General features: G+C 49.0%; 1 pseudogene; it reads right to left on the minus strand.

The window, feature by feature from the left end:
• Window positions 1–821: 821 nt before the first annotated feature.
• On the minus strand, window positions 822–1,232 carry LOC116081574 (annotated as a pseudogene).
• Between the last annotated feature and the right edge of the window lie 15,175 nt (window positions 1,233–16,407).

Consider the following 16,407-nt stretch of genomic DNA (forward strand, 5'->3'; position numbering starts at 1 on the left):
TGATATATGGAGGGTGAGGTTCTACTGCAGTCTATGGAGCTCACCATTTCTACAGATCTTGTCCTGGAGGTCTTAAAACAGTTTGCCACGCCAAAGACAGGTCTAGAGGTAAGGTATGGAGTCATGGCAACATCGGACTCAGGGCAGCTGACAAAATGTGAGGTAACGTTACTCAGCAATATCACCAGAGTAGCTCTAAGTGACATTTGTGAGTTCATTCCAGGGGGTACACATAACCAGCAATCCTTAAAGTGTCCAGGTCTGCCGACATTAAGGAGTTGGGATGCCAAGGTCAAGGTATGAAGCAAAACGTGAAATGACAACTTACTGTATTTATGAGAGGAGATGTCAAAGAAGTAAGGACCTTGGAGGAGTGTTTGATTATCTCCCCTGCTTTTCTGATATCCAGGGTTGGGCAATTGAGACATATTTTTTCTGGATATGGATGGTCATTCCTTGGGACGTGGGCTGATTTTTGTGGTAGAGCTTACCAACAACTTCTTTCTCCCACCTGGAATCCCATGGGTCTTGTATGTAGAAAGAGAGTGCCCTGCGGTATTGATAGAAGAAATTATTGGTCCATGATCCTAGCACATGTATCTGACAAGACCGATATGGGCAGCCCCCATATTCTTCTGGCCATTTTGCACAATAATCTTTTGTCTGGTCAAAGAGAAAGCAACTAAAGAGACATAATATTTAAATGGGATAACAGATACATTGATGACCTGTTGGATTCGTTCCTGATAAGTGGCGAGGGAGCAGTTTCCTGACCCTATTTGAAAAGACTGTTTGTTATCTGTGTTTTTTTTTTTTGTTTTTTTTTTGGCAGTTCTGCAACTTTATTTGACCTTCAGCAGGTTACTTCTCATCCACATTGACAGTCTGTAGATTTTGAATGTGGTAACAGGCACGTAAGTTACCAACGTGTACAGCTTCTTTGGTAAATCCTCATGCTCATTAAATTTTCTGGACAAACGCACTTGGATGCAATATGGAACATTCCTTATTCCCTTGGCCCAGAGAGGTTTATTGAGCTTGGTGTCAATGCGCACATCTGGTGTCCCCATTTCCTTCATGGCAAATTTCCGAATTACTTTGAGTGCCCGAGGAGCATGCTTCTTGAAGCCGACTCCATGGATGGGCATGTGAATGTTGATAGAGTATTCTCGGGTCACAACCTCGTTGATGGCAGAACGGCCTTTCTTGCCATCCTTCTTTGAGGGAACCATTCTGCTGGGCCAAAGTTGGACCTGTGGGGGTTTCTTAAACCTCGAATCTCCAGATGTAAGGGCTACCTTGGATGGAAATGAACAGCAGGGTAGGATGAGAAACCATGTCTAATCCAGTGAGGTCGAGCTTGGCTGCCAGAGTAGAGTCTCATTTTTTGGGATTGGGGACAAGGACTCGACATCCTCCAGAGCTTTACAGAGCATGGTCCTGTTAGGGTCAATGTGTATGCAGAAGAGCCATTTTTAGGTGGAGGGATGAAGGGATTGAGGTGAGACAGGTGGACCCAATGAGAGAGTCCCTCAAGTATAGCAACTGTAGGGGTCATGAGAATTACCTTAAAAGGGCTCTGCCATTTGGGAGAGAAGAGTGAGGGCCAATGATCTGGAGGGAATGGAAGCCTTGGTTTCCAATATTGACAGGCAGTGGACAGGAGACAATGTGTGGCTGCCGTAGATGGTGGTCAACGAAGTTCCATTAGTTACTGATCCTCCTTTTGTGGTAAGTAACCCGAGCTCCTTCCAGATAGCGGCATGAGACAGGAGGATATGGAAAGCATATTTGGAATCTGTATAGATGTTGAGGGATTGTCTCTGTGCCAGTTGAAAGGCATGGGTGAGGGTATAAATCCAGCCTGTTGATTGGTGGTGTGACTAGAGAGGGCTTGAGCCTCCACCACCTCGGTGTCTGACACTATGGCATAGCCAGCTTTTCTAGATCTTTCATATAGAAAGGAGCTGCCAGCTGTATACCAGGTCTAGATGGCCTGAGGCAATGTGCCCTCCTGTACATGTGAAGGATGAGGTAATAGTTCCTCTAAAGTTTCAGTGCAGGAGTGAGATAGGGAGTGGTTAGTATTACGTCAAGGAATAAGATTGCAAATATTAAGAGGCGGGCATGATTGGAAGGTGAGTGTGGATTCTTCTATTAATACTACCTGAAAAGACAGAACCTTGGAGGGTGGTAGAGTTTGTAAGCCTTTGTAAGTTAGGAGCTGTGACAGGTTATGAGAAGAGAGGACAGTTGTAGGAGACCCCAAGGTTAGGTGTTTTTGACTCTTGAATAAGGAGTTCAGCGACTGCTAATGTTTGGATACAAGGTGCGCATCCCTTGATGGTTAGATCTAGTTTCTTTGACATGTATGCTACAGGTGCAAAAGAGGGTCCCATTTGATGACCTAAGACTCCAAGGGCAAATCTCTTCTTTTCAGTTCCATAGAGGCAAAAAGGACGAGTCAGGTCAGGGAAATATAAGGCTAGGCCTTAAAGAGATCCTGGTTGGAACCTCTGAAAGGGCTTGGTAACAGGTTTGAGGAGACATTCATGGGTGGGGTGTAATACTGCTTCATATAGGGGATGAGAAAGGAGGGAAAAGGAAGGAACCCATGAATGTAAAAAGCTAGCTATTTCTAAGGATGATTAAATCTCTTCCTTTGTAGAAGGAATGGTTAGAGACTGAATCAGATTCTTTCTATGTAAGATAATAGCCTTGTGGGTGGGGGCAATTGTTAGTCCCAAATAGGTGACCTGATGGAGGGACAGTTGGACTTTAGGAGGAAAGTGCCCCCCTCTCTGTCTGATGGCCGCCATCATTTTCACAAGTTGTGTGCAGCCCAGCAAGCTGGCTAGGGCATCCAAAGTACTGTGCAGGCCTGGTTCATAGGGACAGTGCACTCAGTTATGGGTGGAGTTAATGGATGACACCAGCCACTCTCTCATCTGAAATGTCAAAGGCCCTGTTCCAGAGGGCGATGTGCGCACCCTATTGGAGTCAGAAAGAGAAGCTTGGAGGTTTATGCTGATCTTGCTGCTGCATCCTGGATATCCACGACCTAGCCTATGGATTGACTTGCAACTGTTAAATAAAGCATTTGAGAATATAAATAATAATAATAGTAATAATAATAATAATAATAATAATAATAATAATAAAAGGAAGTGAGATGCTGTAGCCTTGACTGGAAAGGAAATTCAGAAGAACAGAGGTGTCAGCTTGGCTAATTCCTAGAGAGGGGCTACAGAGAAGGACATCATCTACATAAAGTACAATCTCAGATTTAGGGAGAGAGAAAGAGAATAAGTCAGAAGCCAGGGCCTGGCCAAATAGACGTGGGCTGTCCCAGAATCCCTGAGGTAGAACAGTCCAGGTAAGTTGGGTAGAAGAGTGGGTGTCAGGATCTGTCCAGGTAAAGGCAAATATGTTTTGTGACTGGGAGTAAAGAGGGATGGAGAAAAATGCATCCTTGAGATCTAGGACTAGGAAATGAGAAGTCCCTGAGGGGTTAGTGGAAAGAAGTGTGTGAGGGTTAGCCACAACAAGATGGAGGGGTACGACTGCAGAATTAATGAGCCTGAGGTCTTGAATCAGATGATAGTTATCATTGGGTTTCTTAACTGCTAGTATAGGGGTGTTAAAGGAGGAAGAGGTGGGGGCAAAGACGTTTTTTCCTTAAGAGGTCAGAAATGATAAGCTTAAGTCTCCTGAGGCTCTGGAGAGAGAAAGGAGAAATGGTCTTGAGATTGAGTGATGTACCTGGTAGAGTCCACTACCTGGATGACAACAGGAGAATGGTGTTTAGCAACGGGGGGTAAGGGGGGTGTCGGATGTCCCAAAATCGGGGGGTCTACCTGAGAAGCTGGTAAAGGAAACAACATGTTAGTAGGTTAACTAGAGAAAGGAGCAGAGGAACTACTGGCGAGCTTGGGTTTAGGTGAATGGAAGAAGCAAAGGAAATAGAGGCTCCCAACTTAGCTAAAAGATCCCTTCCCAATAAGCGGAAAGAATATGTCAGCACTACCAAAAAAGAATGGGTGAGTGGTACACCCCTAAAAATGCAACTAAGTGGTGGGGTCTGATGAGGAAGGTAAGGTTGTCCTCCTACCCTGATGATAGGAAAACACAAAGGTGCAGTGGGTCCCCAAAACTCCATCAGGACTGAATAAGTGGCCCTGGTGTCCAAGAGGAAGGAGATGCACCACCCACATACCATGATGGCTACCTGGGGCTCCCTGCTAGTGATAGGCGTGGTCAGGTGGAGGGACATCCGGCCCCTTGAGTCATCCATAGCCAAGCCTAGGTGTTCAGCTGGAGGATTACCTGGGAGAGATGTCCCTCTGTTCTGAGTGAATTAAGGGCAATTGACAGCCCAGTGTTCCTCCTCATGGCACCTAGAACACGGTCCCCTTGGGTTGCCGGGGGTAGGGCAAGCCCTTGCCCAGTGACCTTGATGACCACATCTATAGCAGGGGTCTGGTGGTCTCTGAGCCTTAGAAGGACAGCGGTGTAATGGCTGGAGCTGGAGCTGGTCAAACAGTTTTTGCCAGCATGTGGTATTTTTGTTTTTGGGCTTTCTCATCTCTCTCCTGGTACACCTTGAAGTCCAGTGCTAAGACTTCTGCCTGTGGCATTAGGGGCCCCCTCTCCAAATGCCTAAGTTTAGTTTTTATGTCTGGATATGTTGGGTGCACAGTGCTCTGTCTGTCACCAAGGTGCAGCTGCAGGGCCATGGGACCACGGCCCCACCCTCCCACTCCAGTCCCACTGGGGCCAAGGGCCCAGCCCAGGAGTCTGCTCTCTGTCTTGCCTCCCTCTCCTGCCTCCACAGTTGCATGTTGGTTCCATGTGCTCACGCACTTCCGCCAGGCACTGGTCACTAGGTGGCCAGAGAAGAAAAGGGTGAAGGGTCAGATGACCTTATACCTGGCCAGAGTTTCCTGTGCTCTGGGCCGTGTAGGTATAGGTGTCTCCTTGCACACTCTTCCCCTTGGGGCTCGGGGAGGGTGGATGTCTGAGTCCCAGTCCTCGGGGTGGGGTGGGGAACAGAGGTAAGAGGCAGCTTCATGGGGTCCCCTGGCCTCCAGGAAAGCCAGGGACATAGTTCTTAGCCTCTATACACTGGAGGTGATGCTGTGTGTCATGGAGAGTCTGGGAATGAGGGGAGAAAGGGATGGGGTGGGGGGAGGGGTTGGGGGTGGGATGGTGGAAACGTGGCAACAGGGCTGTTCTATATTAGCTAGGGGGCAGGAGAGATGTTGTTCCTGGGTTTGCTGCTGCATATGCTAAGGGTGCATGATGTGTTAGTTAACTGGAAGCAATACATAGTCTTGTGTTTTTATTATAGAAAAGAGAAAAGAGGTTGGCCATGACCATGTGGAGAGAGAGAAAAAGGAGAAGAAGGAAAGGAGAGGAAGAGAGATGGTAAGAAAAGAAGAGAGCGAGAGAAGCCAGGCGGTGGTGGCCCACACCTTTAATCCCAGCACTTGGGAGGCCGAGGCAGGTGGATTTCTGAGTTCGAGGCCAGCCTGGTCTACCGAGTGAGTTCCAGGACAGCCAGGGCTACACAGAGAAACCCTGTCTTGAAAAACCAAAAAAAAAAAAAAAAAAAAAAAAAAAAAAAAGAAAGAAAGAAAGAAAGAGAGAGAGAGAGAGAGCAAGAAAGAGAGGAGGGGCAAACTGCCCCTTATATTGTGAGGCGGGGCATTCCTGGCTGTGGTCAGATGACTTGGGGTAGTGCCCAGCTAGAATGCTAGGTCTTGGGGCATTGTCTACCTGACAGAACACACATCTCCTCCGGGAGCGGCTATGGGGAGTTGGGACTGAAACAGGAGCCAGGAGGCATGGCAGAATTCCTTCTGTCCCTTGCAGGCAGAAATTATCACCCACTGGGTTATCGTGGTTCCAGTCCTTTTACTCAACTGGGCCCAGGTTCCCTGAACAGACCACTGCCCCACAGAGGTAGCCCTGAGGGGGGGGGGGATCTCATCTTTTTGTTGTTGGTGGTGGTGGTTGTAAATATAGGAAAGATTATTCCCAAGTATGTTAAGAAAAGCAACTTCGGTCATTAAAACAGCTGGTTTGTTTTGTGTTTGTTTGTATGTAGCCTATGTGTATGTAGGCATGCTTGTATATGTGTGTGTGGCAGGGTACAGGCTGATACTGGTGCATTTTTTTCTTCATCATTTGCCACTCTTTTAATATGTTAAGGTGATGATGATGATGAGGAGGAGGAGGAGGAGCAGGAGGAAGAAGAGGAGGAGGAGGAGGAAGAAAAGGAATGTGTGAGAGACAGTACAGGCAAAATGGGTATACGTGTGTAGAAGGCAGAGGCCAATTTCAGGAATCATTTCTCTCCTTCCACATTGGGTCCTAGCTGTCAAAGTCAGGTCATCAGGCAGTCACTTTTACCTCCTGAGCCATGCAGCTTTTCCTGCAACCTATTTTGAGTCAGAGCTAGACCAGCTGACGACTGAGCCCTCTGGGATCCACTTGTCTCTGCCCCTCAGCACTGGGGTCACAGGCTTTTTGTTTGGTTTGGTCTGGTTTGAGACAAAGCCTCTCTATGTAGCCTCAGCTGGCCTGGAGCTTACTATGTAGACCAGACCAGGCTGGACTTGAACTCACAAAGGTCTACCAGCATCTGTCTCCTGAGTGTTGGGACTAAAGTTGTGTGCCTCTATACCCTGCTCTTGAAACATAATCTTAAAACAATAAACATTTTGGGAAGGGCATGGAGACATGCTCAGATGCTGGCCAGAGCTCAGATTCCCCAGTACCCACATACAAATCAGGCACAATAACGCATGTCTGTATTCGTAGCACATGTCTGTAGTAATAGCACATGTATGTAGTCATAACACATGTATATAGTTATATATGGGACAGAGAAGGAGGTAAACAGGAGGATCTCAGAGTCTTGCTGACCCTCCTGACCAGTGAGCTTCAGTTTCAGTAAGAGATCTTGTCTCAGGGCGGGAGAGATGACTCGGTAGTCAAGAACATCGGCTGTTCTTCCAGAGGTCCCGGGTTCAATTCCCAGTACCTACATGGCAGCTCACAACTTCCTATAACTCCAATTATGAGTTCCTGGCCAGCCTGGTCTACATAATGAGTTCCAGGCTACCCAGATGTGAGTCCCTGTTGAGAGAGAGAAATAGAGAGAGGCAGGGAGGAGGGGGGATATGGACAATGATAGACGCCACACACACACACACACACACACACACACACACACACACAGACACACATACACACACACACATACACACACACACAGACACAGGGTCTGGGTGAAAGAAACCAGAAGGAAATCTTTAGAGTCCAAAACTAACCACACAGCTCTTGTACTTGGTCCAAACAACTCGAGCCAGGTAGTGGCTGCAGCTCATTTGGTAGAGGCTCAAGCCAGGCAGGGGCTGCAGCTCATTCGGTAGAGGCTTGCCTAGGACAAAGCCCTACGTTTCATCCACAGGGCTACACACCCAGCATGATAGCAAATACCGATGGATCCCTGGACTCAGGAGGGGGATCCAGGGGGCTCAGAAATTCAATCCTGGGCTACATGAGACCCTGTCTTCAAAAGGCAAAGGAACAACAACAAGCTACAGAAGAAAGATGGATAACTTTGGATCCATCAAATGCAAGCCTGTTTCTCTGCAGAAGACCTACTGCTGGGAGGATAAGCCAGCGATGCCCACACTTGGGTGGGGTGGGGTGGGGATGCTCACAAGCCTCTTCCCCAACCAAGCACCAATGTTTAGAATGTGTGAGAATTCTCACAACTCAATAGTACTGGAAGGGGAAAAGAGACAGGAAATGAGCACATGCTATATCCAAGAGAGTCCCAAATGCTGAATCTGCTGGTACGTGCCTGCTTGTGATCTCAGCACTGAGGAGGCTGAGGCAGGAGGATCATGACTCCACAGGCACTTGCACATATGCGCACGCGCACGCGTGCACTCGCGCACACACACACACACACACACACACATGATTAAAAATAAAAAGTGCTAGGGAAATGGCTTAGTGGTTAAGAGCCCTGGCTGCCCCTGCAGAGGACCTGGGTTCAATTCCCAGCACCCACATGGTGGCTCATAACCATCTGTAACTCCAGTTCTAGGGAATGTAATGTCCTCTTCTGGGTCTCCTTGCGCACCAGGCACAGACATATACATGTAGGCAAATCCTCTAGACAATAAAATAAAAATAAATAAACTATATCTCCATATAGATATCTTAAAGGTCTGGGGATGTAGCTCAATGGTAGAGTACTTGCCTAATGTGTGCAAGGCCCTGGGTTCAACCTCTAACTCTGCACAACGGGTTGGGAGTAGAGACAGAGACAAGGAGAATCTGCAGATGGCGTGCGTAAGTACACGGCAGTATGTTCAATATTACTAACCATCAATGAATGCGCATTTTAAGCCACAATGAAAGATTATTACCAATCAGAATTGCTGAAATAAACATTAAGAAGTATAGTGACACCACCACACATCAGCGACACCACAGAGAAATGTGTTCGCTTGGACTTTGCTGGCAGGAATGTAAAACGGTATGGCCACTCTGGAAAACAGTTTGGCAATTTCCTTTGAAAATTAAGCATGCAAATCCTGTACAACCCAGCAATTGCATTACTGGGCACTTCTCCCAGAGAAATACGAACTTATGCTCATACAAAAACCTGTACAGGAATGTTTACAGCAGTTTTATGCATAACACTCTAAACCTGGAAACTGCCCAGGCGTCCTTCAACACGTGAGAGTTAAACAAGCCATGGAATATCCACACCATGGAAAACTACTCCGCCAGAAAGAGGAGTGAGCCATTGATGCACAAGCCCCTGATGACTCTCCAGAGGGTTCCGCAGAGTGGGAAAAGCCAGCCCCCGAAGGTTACATGCCTTGCCATTCCATTTATACGGCATTCTTGAAATGCCAACGATACAGCGCTGAATGTGGCAGCAGAGGCCAGGGGATGAGGAGTGTGGCTTGGATGTGGGGACAGCTGGACTGGAGTAAAGGGCAGCTGGAGGCACCCTTGGCTCATGAGCATCTAGTAGTCTAGGCTTTGACCATCTAGGTCATGACTCCATTTTCTAGCTTTGCAAGAGGTTGCTACTGGGGAAAACTGGTAAGGGCCTCCAGATCCTCATGGTATCTCCTATGGCTGTTTGTGGATCTACAATGATCACAACACCAGAGGTTTACTTTTTTAAAAGGGTAGGGCTGCTGAGATGGCTCAGTAGGTCAAGGCCCTTGTAGCCAAGCCTGATGACCTGAGTTCAATCTCCAGAGCTCATCCAGTGGAAGGAGAAAACTAACACCTCCAAGTGGTTCTCTGACCTCCAGTTATATGTGGAAGCATGTTTGTACATTCACACATGCACACGCACATGCACACACACACACACACACACACACACTGCAACAGTAAGCTGCTGGCCTCTGAACATGATGAAGCCCTAGGCCACTGACTCTGTCCTCACCTGTCCAGTTTCCCTGACCTCCCAGGCCTCCCCTACCCAGGCTTCTCTTTCCAGTCATTGTCTTCTAGGAAGGAAAACAGAGAACCCCTACCTGCAGTTCGAGGAGGGACTAGGCTTTAGTGCAGCCCGGTTAATCATGTGGCAAATTTTAGCCATCCTTCCTCTTTGTGGCCTCAGTTTCAAAATCAGAGCAAGGGGGAGCCTTGAGGGTCCCTTCCACACTCTCCCCCCCCACCTTCCCTGACTGACTTCCACTCTGCAAGACCAAGGTCTTCGAGCTCCACCTGCCACTCAGATGTGCACAGTAGGTCTTCAGGAGACAGTGCTTCTAAGTCAGTGATCCACTAGATAGCAGGACTCAGCTTATAATAGGCCAGTTTGCTCTGATCATCCCAGCCATCCTGACAATAGGGGCCAGGTCTCCTGGATCACATGGTTGTCCAGGCAATGCGTTCTGCCGCTCTAATCCCAAACCAAGAATTCCTGCTGCCGGCTGGTCTCCTCGGTCTCATCGTTGAATACTCTTCCCCCCGCCCCTCCTGGTAGAGTGCTGATAGGCATGAGGTCCCAGGCCCCGGTCTGTATTCCACGGTGACTGTTTTAGAGTTTCTATTTCTGCAGTAAAACACCATGACCAAGACAACTTCTGAAAGGAAGGGTTTATTCAGCTTGTAGTCCCAGAGAGGTAAGGGTCCACCATGGTGGGGAAGCATGGTAACAGGCAGCAGGCACAGCCACTGGGACAGAAGCTGAGAGCTCACATCTTAAACCGTAAACAGGAAGCAGCCAGGGCAAACCTGGAACAACATGAGTCTCTTGAAACCTGGAAGCCTATCCCCGGTGACTGTACTTCCTCCAGCAAAGCCATACCTCACATGTCTCCCCAGACAAGACCACCAGCTGGGGATCGAGTATCACATACCTGAGACGATGAGGTACATCTCATTCAAGCAGTCGCAGTGCCTCATTTGCTGCTGGATCTTTGAGAAGGGGCTCCTACGACCCCCCCCCCCAGCCCAACTACATTTGCTTAATTAACCAATTAAGAAACCCATGGGGTATTTGTGAAATAGATTCTAGAGTCTAGAGCCACCATTGGGGATAAGGTACTGTCCCAGGAGTGCCTGTACCCCGCCTGTGATATCAGCCTCCATGGTCAGCATGAAAACCCACTCAAAATACCTCAAGACACTGACTAAGGAGCACACAGCCCTCAGTCGGAATGCAGATCCTATCAGCCCATCTACTTGACAGACAGATAAACAGACACACACACACACATACACACACTTCAGATCTTAATTGGGAATTTAGGGTCCGGCTGGGCATGAGCCATGAATTAGGGATAAGGTTGGGCACCAAAACCTGAAATCAAAGCGAGTCTTCAGCCATGGAGGATCAAGTCCTCCTCCCGGGCAAGCCATGTCTGCTCAAGTTCCCTATCTAGGCCTTATGTAGTAGAGGAAGCCACAAGGGTGCAGTGAGGGGAGGCAACAGCCTTTCAAAGAAGTCCAAGGTGCCAAGTCCTAGAGACATCTAGCATCCCTAGATCCTAGATGACCTCTTAGCACCCCTGGGACCTAAGTAGGCATCATGAATGACAACTTAGTCCTTAGCCGGGCTCCGCCCACCAGGGAAAGCTGCCCAGTGTCCCTCCAGTCCCAGGCTCCCTATGGCTGTCTGGGAGCAGGTATTCTAATTGCCCTGATACCCTGGGAGGCAGTAGTTGGGAGTGGGGTAAGGATGGGTCTGGCGGTTTCCCAGGCCTGACAGGTGGCCCAGCACAGGGCTGGGGGGAGGCCCCACTGTGGAGCTTTCTGCCTTCATCAGCAAAACATTCCAGCATCTGTCAGGGGAAGGCGGCGGCTCCAAGCCATCAGCCACCCAGGAAAGGCAAACAGCTCCGGCTGGGCCCAGCCCTGCTTCCCACAGAGCCCCAGCCTCAGCCCTGCCCTATGCTACCAGAGCCAAGGGCCAGGTGGGGGAGAACCCCAGACCTCAGCTGCCACCGAAGCCACTAGGGAGGTCTAACTCAGACTCTTCTTGCCCTACCTTCTTCTTTATACACACACACACACACACACACACACACACACACACTCACACACAGCTGCCAGCAGCATACAAATACACATACAAGTACAGAGGCTTCTACCACACCCACAGACAGCTGTGCACACATACACACACACCCTTCAACACATACCCACAGAGAAAGGATGCCAATTTACATTTTTATAGCACCCCCAATAGGTGGGAATCACTGAGGGGCAGAACTATGAGGGCTGTTTTTTGGCCCATAGTAGGTCACTTTTGATCTCCCTGCATGCTGTGTTCATTTCTCAGAAGCCCAACGTCTTCCTGTTCCCTAACTAGGATATGAAAGCTCCAGCACGGGGTCTTGGTCCCCTACTAAGGGTGTCTGCTGTGCCGACCATGGGTTCTGACAGGTAGGGAAGCACGAAAGGCTGATGGGCTGAGCCAGGGATGAGCAGCCCTAGCCAGACTACAAGGAGCGGGAGGAAGAGCAGAGGCCGAATCCTGGTATGGTGGTGCATGCCTGCAATTTCACCAGTAGGGTGGCTGCAACAGGAGGATCATGGGTTTAACGTTAGCCTAGGCTACCCAGCAAGACACTGTCTGAAAAAGAAAAATATGTTCAAGAAATAATATGGCAGGGGCATGCCCCAGCACTTGGGAGGTAGAAACAAGCACATCAGAAGTTCAAGGTCATCCTCCACTCCACAGTGAGGCTGAGGCTAGCCTAGGCTACATGAGACCTGGTCTCAAGGACAGAAAATGGAGAGAGGGGGTGGCTCTGCTGGTCACCCAAGATCAAGGTCCTAAACTTGGACCCCAAGACAAAAGCAGCACGCCTGTGTTGGAAATGGGGAGACAAGTGGGTCACTGGAGGTTAATAGCCATCAGTTAGTTCTCCTAACTGGTGAGTTCTGGGTTCAGTGAGAGACCCTGTCTAAAAACATAAGGTGGAAGGCAATAGGAGAAGGCACCACGTCAGCTCTGGCCTCTGTACGTATGCATACACACACATGAACATGTACATATAACACACACTCATACACACACACACACACACACACACACACACACACACGCACGCGCGCGCGTGCCACCTAGGACTGGGGCTAGACTCAGCTCTGAGGATGCTTTCTGGCTTCTCTTCCGGCAGCAAGCTCCCTTCCCCCAGGGAATCTCAGTTTCCAGGAGACAGGCCTTACAATGGCCCTCCCTCTCAGCGGAAGCCTGAGTCCACGGAATAATCTCCAAGCCCACGCTTCAGACGACTCCCTCTCAGCCTCACAACATGTTCGCTCCCCCACCCTCAGGGTCAGGCGGCTTCACCTGCTTGCAGGGGCAGAAAGGGCAGGAAGCTCGGAAGTATCCATCTTAGCTAAGATGGAAAAGAGCTTGAAGTCAGATAAAAGCTTAATACTCGCCAGGCTACATGATAGTGTAATAGCAATGAGTCACAGGCAAATGAAATGAAGAAGTAGGAGAAGAAGAAGAAGAAGAAGAAGAAGAAGAAGAAGAAGAAGAAGAAGAAGAAGAAGAAGAAGAAGAAGAAGAAGAAGAAGAAGAGGAGGAGGAGGAGGAAGAGGAGGAGGAAGAAGAAAATCCCACTTGCAGCAGCGTGGGGAAGAGAGTTGAAGATCTTTCCAGAAATTAGGAGGTAGCAACGGTTGGCTCCATCCCATCACAGCCAGCTTTTGGTCTGTCTTTCTTCGCGTCACTCATTCTTTCTTTATTTTTCCTCTTTGAGACAGAGTCTTACTATATAGCTCAAGCAGTTTCTCCTGTCTCAGTTTACTGTGTGGCGGGATTATAGGCAGGTACCATGCCTTACCTCTTGATCTTTTCAGCATCCCTTTGGCCTCATTTCCGCAAAATGCCTGCTGATCCTTAACGTGGCAGAAGTCACAACAGGACAGTAGAGAAGTGGACCTCACCACCTCCGCAGAAGGCTCAGGCTTTTTGTGGGGGTTGGGGGGGAGAAGGCTCCCATACTCACCACCCCTGAACAGCACAGACCCCCTCTCAGATTTCATTAGGCGAAATGAAGTCACACGGCCACACTTAGAGCAACCATTATTCCAGAGGAATCCGATGTTCACCATCCCTGGTTAGATCCATCTCTGGGCTGAGAGAGCACAGAGGTTTCTGCTGATTTAGCACACAGACAAGGGTTCTCAGACAGCCTGCTTAGCCGTTCCCAAGCACCACAAACCCACCCAGACACTTATCTACGAGATGCAGAGCCAGAACCAGGGCTGGGGAGATGGCTCAGTAGGACCTGAGTTAGGTCACCACCACATAAAGAGGAGGGCTGGATGGAGAACGTGTAATCCTGGGCTAGGGAGGAGGAAACAGTCAGATCTCCAGAGCTCCGGAGCAGGCCAGCTTGATAAACCTGTGAGCTCCATGACCCAAGGAGGGTCTTTAAATGTGTGGGCACACACTTGCAAATACTCACTCTCTCTCTTCCTCTCTGTCTCTCTGTCTCTGTCTCTGTCTCTCTGTCTCTCTGTCTCTCTGTCTCTCTCTCTCTCTCTCTCTCTCTCTCTTTCACACACACACACACACACACACACACACACACACAGCAGAACTGGAGCTTCAATGCCAGAACAGAGTCCTGGGCCAGAGGCTTTCTTCAGGCCCTACCCACATCAACACACCCCTTGTCTGCTTGCCTCTGCTCTGAGTGCCAGGTCAGTGCCTCAAAGCTCTGCAGCTTACAGGAGACAATCCCAGTGTTTGGGAAGGGGGTGTGGTTACAGAACCACTGAGGGTGGGAGCTGTGGTGGGGGCTGGCCTGAGGCCCCCATGCTCATTCCGCCACCTACATACATCTTGGTGACAGCTGCTAGGCTGTCATGAAGGAGCAAGGACAACAGAGTGGGGCCTTGGATACAGAGCTTTCCCAGTTTAAGGGTCAGAACACCTTGACAGACTCAGAAGAGAAGCCCATGCTGGCCAGGAGGGCCACAGGGCAATCTTTGGTCCCTAATTTTCCTTTTTAATGGTAACATACTCTTAACATGGGGTTTATGACCTCTGCGCTATCCAAGTTCACAGTTCAGGGGCACTGTGATGGTAATGAGGGTGTCTCATTAAAACTAGCACCACTAGCTGGGTGGTGGTGGCACACACCTTTAATCCCAGCACTTGGGAGGCAGAGGCAGGCGGATTTCTGAGTTCGAGGCCAGCCTGGTCTACAGAGTGAGTTCCAGGACAGCCAGGGCTACACAGAGAAACCCTGTCTCAAAAAAAACAAACAACAAAAAAAACCAGAACCCCTATCTACCTTGAAATCTTCTTCATCTAGCTGCTAGATTCTAGCAGAATAGGAACTCTCTGCCCAGCTAGCTGTACTTACTTGTCCTTTCCTCTAACCTCCCAGCCTGCTGCTTGCCGCTTGCCTTCATGAATCTGTTCCAGGGACTTCAGGGACAGGAGATGAACGTATTTGGATTTTTGTGCCTGGCTTATTTCACTTAGCACATGCCCTAGAGACCCTTTCAGTTATATGTCAGAAGGCCCCTCCTTTTCAGGGCTAAATAGTACTCTGTTGTGCAGATGGACCACATCCACATGTACTGATGGACATCTAGGCTATCATGATTTAAGACTGTTCAAATTCCTCTTTGAGCGACTGCTTCTAGTTCTCACCTCAGTGATGTAAACCCAGGGATGGAGTTGCTAGATCAAACCATAATTCCATAAATTCTTTTTTTGAAAGGGTCTGTCTATGTAGCCCTGATTGGCCCAGAACTTGCTACATAGATTATGGTGGCATTGAACTCACAGAGATCCGTCAGCCTATGCCTCCTGAGTGCTGGGATTAATGGCCTGTGCTATCACTGTGTGTGTGTGTGTGTGTGTGTGTGTGTGTGTGTGTGTGTGTGTGCGTGTGTGTGTGTGTGTGTATGTGTACACACACATATATTCCATCTTGTTTTCCACAGTAGCTCGTGGTCAGTGTCCTCTTAGGTCAGTTCATCAGTAACCTTGAGGTTGACTTTGAGGATGTTGGTGGGGTTTAGGTGGGAGGAGGAGGCACACACAGGCCACAGCTAGGCTGGTGTAACCTAATATAGAACATATGGACATGTGGTATAGAAGCTGACAGACCTGTCACAGGGCCTTTTTGCATCTTGGAGGCAGGGATAAGGTGGGTATAGAGTGTGGGAGTGGCACCTCTCGGCTTCTAGGGGTCTAAAGGGTGGGCTAAGAGTAGGGATAGACTTTCATTGAAATTCCGGCATTTGGGTCCATCCTGAATTTATCTACATTAAAAATAATTTTTAAGGGAGGATAAAGAAAATGTTATTCCATGAGGGTATCAGATTGTGTGCCTGAATCACAGAGATGGGTCTTTTTGGAAAGATAAGGGGGGTGGGACTCTGAAATACAGTGCAGATGAGAGGAATCACCATGCAGGGGCAGGGCAACGAGAAGTCAGTGACACTTGTAAGGGAACATGGAAAGGGGATGACAGAGGCAGGCAGATCTCCGTAGGTCTGAGGTCAGCTTGTTTGACCTTGCAAGTTCTAGGCCATCAAGGCTGACAGAGAAAGACAAGACAGACAGAGAGAGAGAGAGAGAGAGAGAGAGAGAGAGAGAATGAATGAATGAATGAATCAACTTCACAAGTGTTCTAGTGTTCCAGGTGCCAGGGGTCCAGTTGGCCCAGTGATGGGAGTGGACACCCACACGGCTGCACGAGACAACTGGACACAGCCGAGAGCCTCAGAAGACAGCACTGCTGTCTTGGCTGAGGAGTATGCTGCCAGATGTGAGCTTGGTGAAAGAACAGGTGTTCATGAGAGAGGAAGGGATGCTGGCTTCATGCCCGCCAGCCACAGGGGTCCTGGATGACAGGGAACATATGC

The sequence above is a fragment of the Mastomys coucha genome, unplaced genomic scaffold, assembly GCF_008632895.1.
Source record: "Mastomys coucha isolate ucsf_1 unplaced genomic scaffold, UCSF_Mcou_1 pScaffold11, whole genome shotgun sequence".
In the NCBI taxonomy this organism is placed as follows: Eukaryota; Metazoa; Chordata; class Mammalia; order Rodentia; family Muridae; genus Mastomys; species Mastomys coucha.